Genomic DNA, 7,458 nt, shown 5'->3' on the forward strand with positions numbered 1-7,458 from the left:
CTATTTTATTAATTTGGACACGGCTTCTTTATGAATATGTATGTGTGCGGCATCCCGCGCACGGCTGCCGCGCTAAAATACGTTCATTACGGCGACAAAAATTCAAATGAAACGTCACACACGTACACACTCACACACATGCACGCGAGTAGCTCTGGCCCCAGCGCCGCCACGGGGCGAGCGGGGGCAACACAAAAGAAAACAAGGCCGCTCAAATACGCGACGCCCGAACAGAGCGCCCGCTCACACACACACACACACACAGACACGCACACACACACAACTCGTGTGTTCTATAGAGTCTCCTCTCTCTCTCCCCCCCTTTCCATCTCGATTCAAAAGCAAAAATCATCTGTGCGTGCATAAATCAAATACACAAAAATGTGTATAACGTGTGGAAAGGGTATAGGTGGGGGTGGAAGGGGTGGTCGTCGCGGCACACAGTGCCCCCTCCCCCTTCCCTCGTAACCACCACGACCACCACTACATCACCTGTGCAGCGATCATAAAAATCCTTTGCAAAGTTCAATTCGATATTTTTGAAGTGGTAATTGTTCTGTTCGTGTTTGGAATCTTTACCCAAGTAATAGGTTTTGTGAATATGCATACCAACTGCTGCCTGTTTCTAGCTGCGAATTTTTTAATTTTTTTTTTCATCCGCTCGCTATAGTTTTTGCCCTTTATTCCAACCCCTATCTCATTCATGACTCCGGTGTGCACAAACACAATGGCGCATCCACGCACGCACGCACGCACGCAGCACTCACACACGCACGCCCGACGCGTGCGCCTGACGTATGCGTGTAGCGGGTGGCAGCGGCGGCAGCCCCTCCGCCCCTGGCTGGCGCCCGGAGACGAGCCCGACACGCATAAAATTACGATAAATCTCGCGGATAAATATAACAACAATGAGAGAACACGTCGCCTCGCGTCCTGCTCGCACCGTCGAGGCGTGGCGGGGCGTGGCGGGGAAGGACGCGCGCTGCGGCTGTGGAGGAGGCCGCCCGAAGTCCGCCGAGCAGCTCCCGTGGCAGAGGTCGGCCAAGTCGGGGACTGGACCTCGACGAGGACCAGGACACTCAGTTTCAGTTCGTTCCCGCAGTCTGAATCCACTCGACTCCACAAACCTCATCATCACGTTTGATCGCTACGCAAACACAAACAATTTGAACAGACAGTTCTAGCGAAATATTACTTTTTGGTGGTGGGTGATCATTTTTAAAATTGCACACTGTATTATATTTTTCCTACTTTTTCCAGTCTGCCGCAGTTCACCTGGTGTCCGTGACCCACACAAGCGGGGCCCGGGGCCCTGACCCAGCCAACGCAGGGGCGCATACATACCCAGCTCACCCCCCCCCCCTCCCCCCTGTCCTCGTAAATACTCCATGCCGTAAGTGCGGCGGGGGAAAAGGGGGATGGAATCGCAGGGCTCCCAACGCGAATGAACTAGGAGGAGAGGGAGATAGAGGGAGAGGGAGGGAGAGAGGGAGAGAGAGAGAAGAGGGGAGGAGGCAGCATCACACTCACTGCCCCGGAGTGGAACAGCAGCAGGCGAGGTTGCCAAGTTTCCTCTTTCTTCAACTGCTGCCGTTGCCGCTTGAACTTGGCGCGCTTCTACCAGTGCGAGCTCAAAGAAACCAGCCGAGGGCAGAGGGAGATCGAGGGGGGGGGGGGAGAGAGAGGCGAAAGGCAAGGGGTTGCTCGCCAGTAAATCTATACACTCAGCCGAAACCTGCGGCATTGCTGGTGAGAGGCTTTGAGAGGGAGAGAGGGGGCGCAGCAGAGCGAAGGATGAAATAATGGACAGCAGGACGAAAGCCCCAGCGCGCAGGCACAGAGGGGTTGACCTGACGTGATCAATGTTGCTGTGACCTGCGCGAAGACCTGCTTTGACACGGCGGAATAAAAATGAGCCGAGACGGAAGAAACGTGGCAGCAGACATCTCCCCGAGCACCGAGCAGTTGACGACAAAAGAGAACAGTGACGTAGGCATCGTTGTGAGCGCTCTCTCTCTCTCTCTCTCTCTCTCTGTATCTCTCTCCTTTGCACCGAATGGACCCAGATCAATGACCGCGCCCAGGATTGCGACGAAAAGACACGACCGACCGGCAGCGTGAAGTCTTGCATTGGGCGCGACAATGGAGCCAGCTTTCACTTCTGTGTCAAGGTCGAGAAAAGTAGCCTGCCAGCCTGCCTATTGTTGCATCGATGCTGCACCAATGCGGATGCACAGGTCAGTCCACTGAAGCTGCGGTGATTCCGCTGCTTTTTGACTTCTGTAGGGTCCGATGGTGCGCAACTTCAGAAACTCGTTAAATGAAGCAGGTGAAACCATCATGGTACAGCACCTTGCGAATCGATTGCACGTTAATACCGAGAGGTTGAGTCGTTTACGTGAATATTTATCTCCTACTTTGCAGTTATTGCGAGCAGGCGTTACACGCCTGGCCCGGCGCTGCCCACCCCACCATCGGGCAAGTTCAAGGCCGAATTCATTCCAGAGCCGTCTTGGTGGCCGCCAGGCCCTCCCATGTGCCATGTGGCGGGCATGCGCTTCTGTGCGTCCGGCAGCGAGGAGACACCTCAAGGTCCCGGGGAGTATGAGTTTCACGCTGGATTGTTTCTTCTACAGTGTCTTTTTTTTTTTTTTGTCCTTTTTTTTTTCGTTTTTACGCTTGCCTTGTCGTTTCTCGCTTTTCCTGCGAAGGGCAGAAAAAAATTATAATAAGGTGACTCCTCCCTTCCTGCTTCGTGGCAAAGGCGCAAGCGGAGGTCATCGTCCCCGCTCGGTCCTTGTGGTCATCTACTTTTATATTCTTAATGTTTAGTGAAGGGTATTTAAGGTATCATCTTAAGAATATTTTTTTCGAAAAGCATGGGTACCTCTATATTATGTTGAATACATTACAAAAAGAAATTAAAACTCTAAATGAAAAATGAAACTTCGAAATGCCGTGCTGCGGGTCGCGTCGATACGTAACGGCGCCACGGCCAATCGGAAGACCTGCCGATCGCGCGCGCGCCGCCACCACGCCGAGCCACGCCCCTCCCGTACAACAAGTGGGACATAAACTCCGCGCTGACCTGCCCTAAAGCCCCCGCGCGCGCCCCCCACACGCCGTTAAAATAAAGTGTTCAACACGGTAATAAAAGTTATCTCCCATCGCGTGGATGGGGGCCCGTCCCGGAGCGCGCGGCCCGCCCCCTCCCCAACACCTCCGCTGCCTCGAGTGGTGTGGTGGTGGGGTGTGCAGTGCGCTCCGTCGGGAGCTCCCCCACGAACTTTTAGGAAATCCTTCAAGAGGCTGGGTTACTCCTTTATGCTCCGCGCCCCCCCACAGTTCTAGAAATTTCACACTAGATGCGCCGAACTGGCATCAGTACTTATCGGTCCGAAGTGATGGCTTTCCGATGAGAAACAAATCAGAAGGAAGCAGTGGGGCCGCGAGCGGGGCGAGTGGGGGGCGGCGGCGCGCGGTCGCTTACGCGCGGGCCCCGCCGTTAGCCCCCCACCGCCACGCCACGCCGCGCGCTGCAGCCGTATTTTATGGGCTGCGGCCGCCTCACGGCCGCCGCTCCCCGACGATATACGGCCATCGTAAGCGTGGCGGGAGGAGTAGTAGTACTACAGCTCGCCCCATTCATGCAACCCGTTTTCGTGAATGGGATTCCCTCGCCTTCCCTGACCACGCCAACACCGTTTACCTGGACGCTAGGTCAAGTTATGTCGCCCGGACAGCATCTATTTTTTAGCAGGTGATTCAATTCGCAATTTGCGAATAAAAGTAACTACGCGTGACATGCCACTGCTCGGGGTTCAGCTTGCTTGAACTTTCGTGCAACGGGAAGAGAGGCTCAAGGCAAGAGTGAGCGAGCTGTTCTTTGTTGTTTCTTTTTGGAGGAATGGGTTATTTCGGTTCGTCGCTCCTATCGTGGTGAGTGAGATAACTTTGCCAAATTCTCACTTTAGGGAAGTAAGATTTTCCTGACCTTAAGGACCTTGGAATATGAGTCAAATATGTACAGTTCTAAGGAATGCGAAATTTTTTAAGTCAGTGATTTCGTCCACATGAAGATATTTGACTCTAGCATTTAGTGCGTATGACTCTGGCAAAAGACAGAGCACCTATCGGGTACGCATGAAGCATCGGGAGTCCTCCTTTGACTAAAAGTGCAAGGCCGGGAGCGATTGGAGAGGAGAGAGGGGGTGCGGGAGGAGAGAGGGAGAGAGAGAGAGACGAAAGGGGCGGGGAACATGGGAAAAAGGAGGGGAGACCCAGCAGGCAGACGGGGTTGCACACCAGGACACGTGTTTGTTCCGAGCTTGAAATAGCACCCGAAAGAGGAGAGGGAGGGAAAGAGAGGGAGGGAAAGAGAGAGAGGGAAGAGAGAGAGGGTGACAGGAAAAGAAAAAGAAGACAGCGATGCCCCTTGTCAGTCCCACAAGAACACGCCGTCGCGTTTCCAATATGGCCGCCCTCTCCCACTGCTGCATAACCGTTGGATCTCCCTGAGCAGCCAACTGCGAAAATGAAATATCTTCTGTTTGTTTACTGTTCTGCTTTTCTACTACAACCAACCGCCCGTGTCCTCGAGCAAGTAAGTTGCGATGCAAAAACATTCTCGCGTAAAGATCACAAAATACCTGGGGGTTCTATACAATTCATAGTTGAGTTGGCGCGTGTCACAGCCAAGTGGATTCCTTATCCTCATCCATGTATCATTTTTCAGTTTTTGAAGAAACACTGCGCGAGAGTTGGTACGTCGTGTGCGCCGTGGGGCGCTAATCGCCTGGCGTTTAACTTCCCATGCGTACGTCAGCGCACCCTGGCGGCCGCGAGACGCACGGTCAGGGCCGCCACCACCCCGCCGCAGACAAAAGCTGTCAAACAGGCGCTACCAACCGCTACCGGTGGCACTCAAAATTTATGCCCGTTCTAAATTTATGTCGCGTTTTTGTTATTTAAAACTCACACGCACGCCCGGCTGCTGCTGGGGCACGGCCAAACGCCACCGCGAGAGACATCTCCACCGACATACGTACCTGTAACAGGAAGGGCAACACGGTATTAGTCACCCGAGCGTGGGCGATAAATTAGCAGAGATTTACAACAAGCGTGTGGGCGAAGTACATCATCAGCGACAGCCAGGCACGAATCTATAGACCAGACGAGGTGAAGAAATACTCACATCACGTCATGGAACTATCACTTCGGTGAAAATTGTTAATGAAAATGTTCTTGCTGCGTGCGGCGAACATCATGCTGATCACTTTTTATTAAGGTTGTGTCAACAATCAGGCCACGACTGCAATCGTCATCATCTCTAACGCTCCTCCCACCAACTCCCCCGCCAAGAAGTTAGGAGGAGAGTAGCAGTTCCGCACAAGCTTGGCGTCAGCGCTGCAAAAACAAGTCGCGCCCCGCCGCTCCACTCCCCGGCGAGTGGGGAGGGCAGGGGTAGAACTTGGGGGGTGGGGCCGCGGCCATCGAGCGACAGCGAGCAAAAATGTAATTTCATTAATCGCTTTTCGTTTCAATTACACCCCCAACAAAAGTGCCCCCGCCTCTCTCTCTCTCCCTCTCTCTCTCTCTCCCTCCCTCTCTCTCTCTCTCTCTCTCTCTCTCCCTCTCCCTCTCTCTCTTTCACACACACACATTTTCTTTCGGTATAGCCTTTTCCATCTCTCTCAATAAGAGAGGGAGATTTCTATTTCGATTACGATAGCCTGTCAATCTGGACGTGCACTCACACTCACACAGGCACGCACACGACCGTGGTTGGTCGATCAGGGGGTCCTATTTTAATTTGAGCCTCCACATTTCAAACGGTTACATTCCATTCCAGCAACATTTCTCCCATTGCACCCCCCCTCCCTATCCCCGCTCTCCTCTTCTCCGCCTGCAGCACCCCAGACTCCAGACCAACTCCCCCCTCTCCAACACATCTCCCAAACGAGTGACAGAAAGATCGATTTCGGCGTGTGTGTGTGTGCGCGCGCGGGTACACATACTGTAGCGAAGGAGGAGCCTAGTTTCGTGTGGCAGTGGCAGACTTGTGTGGCGGTTGGGGCGACCGATTTGACGGCGATATCCGTCGGAATTATGGTACAAAAATGTAATAATAGAGACATTAGGTCAACTCATCCAGCACAATTTCCAAAAAGAAGGTAAAAATATGAAAACATTATCGAATATATATGCCCAAATCGTGATCGAGTTCGAATTGGGAGCTGCGGTGGGTGGCTATGAGCGCGGCGCAGCGTGTTCTCTCTCTCCCTCTCTCTCTCTCCCTTTCCCTCTCCCTCTCTCACTCTCTCTCTCTCTCTCGCCCAATCCAGTTGCACTCTCATTTCCCCCACCCCACCCATTCCAAAGTGATTGGCTCGCGATAAATCATTTCGCCGCGCCGTCCCGTTTCGTGACAAGGCGTGACCGCGGGGCTGCACGACCGCAAGCGTGACTGTGACCGACTTCCGAAAAATACTTAAGCGAAAAGTACTGACGTTTTTAACGAAATAACATAAAGATAGCTTTTTCTAAAGTAAAGCAAAAGTTACACATTTAATTTTCCCGGCTGTAGGCAACTAACACATAACTAGAACAGAAGTCTGCTTTACTGCCTCGACTACGCTTTACTTTCTTCACCTCACACCCTGCATTTCTCTCTCGCTTCTCTCTCTCCTTCTCCCTCTCCTTCTCCCTCTCCTTCTCCCTCTCCTTCTCCCTCTCGCCCTCTCCTTCTCTGTGTTTGTCGCGTGCCCGGTGGTGTCGATACGGCAGGCTTCAGCGCATCCTCCATTATATTGCTATCGGCTGTCGCGCGGCCACTACTGCAAAAATGCAATAAATCTTTTAGGCGCGCCGACGCCGCGACGCGCCGTGCTGTATATTCGCGCGCAAAGGCCGGGGAGGGGCAGAGGAAGAGAGAGGGGGAGAGAGAGAGAGAGAGAGAGAGAGAGATGGAGGGAAAAGGGGGAAGGAGGGGACACCACCGCCGCCACCCTGGAGCAAGTACAACAATGACACGACGTTGCGTTCCGCCAGGTCGCACGGGCGCGCGCAATTTGCGAATTTAATAGTGCGTTGGTCTTTTCTCTCTCTCGCTCTCTCTCTCCCTCTCTCGCGACGACACCATGAATTTCGCGGCGCGTCGTGTCGTCTAGAGAAAAAGCAGGGGGAGAGGGGGGGGGGTTGGAAGAAGGGGGTAGTACAGCCGACTGTCGCTCCCGCTTTTCGACGGCGAGGTGACTTATGGGCCCGCGCCCGCCCGCCACCGATACAACCCCCTCCTCAACCCGTGGCGTGGAGCGGCGCGGCGTCGACTGTTGTGTCGCTGTTGTGATCGGGAATACCGCTAATGAAACACGATGTGATGTATGAGGTGTGCGAGGATGAGTCGACCCAGACGCATCTCCCCCCCTTCCCCCGTCTCTCTCTCTCTCTCCCTCTCCC

The 7,458-nt window shown here is 53.7% G+C and overlaps 1 protein-coding gene across 6 annotated transcripts in view; it reads right to left on the reverse strand.

The window, feature by feature from the left end:
• LOC113207477 (homeotic protein antennapedia-like) overlaps positions 1-7,458 on the reverse strand; it is a 186,887-nt gene that overhangs the window by 52,489 nt on the left and 126,940 nt on the right. The gene's annotated exons all lie outside the window — the stretch shown is intronic.

This window comes from Frankliniella occidentalis, unplaced genomic scaffold (genome assembly GCF_000697945.3).
Source record: "Frankliniella occidentalis isolate FOCC.00 unplaced genomic scaffold, Focc_3.1 Scaffold161, whole genome shotgun sequence".
Classification (NCBI taxonomy): domain Eukaryota; kingdom Metazoa; phylum Arthropoda; class Insecta; order Thysanoptera; family Thripidae; genus Frankliniella; species Frankliniella occidentalis.